At 40.9% G+C, this 445-nt stretch overlaps 1 protein-coding gene across 1 annotated transcript in view; it reads right to left on the bottom strand.

Annotated features, from left to right (window-relative positions):
- Nucleotides 1-445, bottom strand: part of cntln (centlein, centrosomal protein) — a 66,295-nt gene that overhangs the window by 26,077 nt on the left and 39,773 nt on the right. The gene's annotated exons all lie outside the window — the stretch shown is intronic.

Raw genomic sequence — 445 nt, forward strand, 5'->3', positions numbered from 1 at the left:
TGGATGGATGTATGTCTGGATGGGAGGATGTATGTCTGGATGGATGTCTGGATAGATGGATGTATATATGGATGGGAGGATGTATGTATGTATGGATGGATGTATATATGGATGGGAGGATGTATGTCTGGATGGATGGATGTATATATGGATGGGAGGATGTATGTCTGGATGGATGTATGTCTGGATGGATGGATGTATGTCTGGATGGGAGGATGTATGTCTGGATGGATAGTTGGTTAACGCCCCTCACCTGCAGGAGCTCCACCCCCTTTTCTTCCGACAACACCATCAGGTTTTGCATTACGATCACTTCACAGTCGTTGGTTTATAGTTAATTTAAAGGTTAATACTTGCAGCTAGTTGTGTTTTATTTTGTGTGTTTAAATGTAGATATACTGCATGTTGTAACTTCTGGCTGTATAAGTTTAGTCTTTGTTTGTTA

This window comes from Nematolebias whitei, chromosome 16, assembly GCF_014905685.2.
Source record: "Nematolebias whitei isolate Nwh7 chromosome 16, NemWhi1, whole genome shotgun sequence".
In the NCBI taxonomy this organism is placed as follows: Eukaryota; Metazoa; Chordata; class Actinopteri; order Cyprinodontiformes; family Rivulidae; genus Nematolebias; species Nematolebias whitei.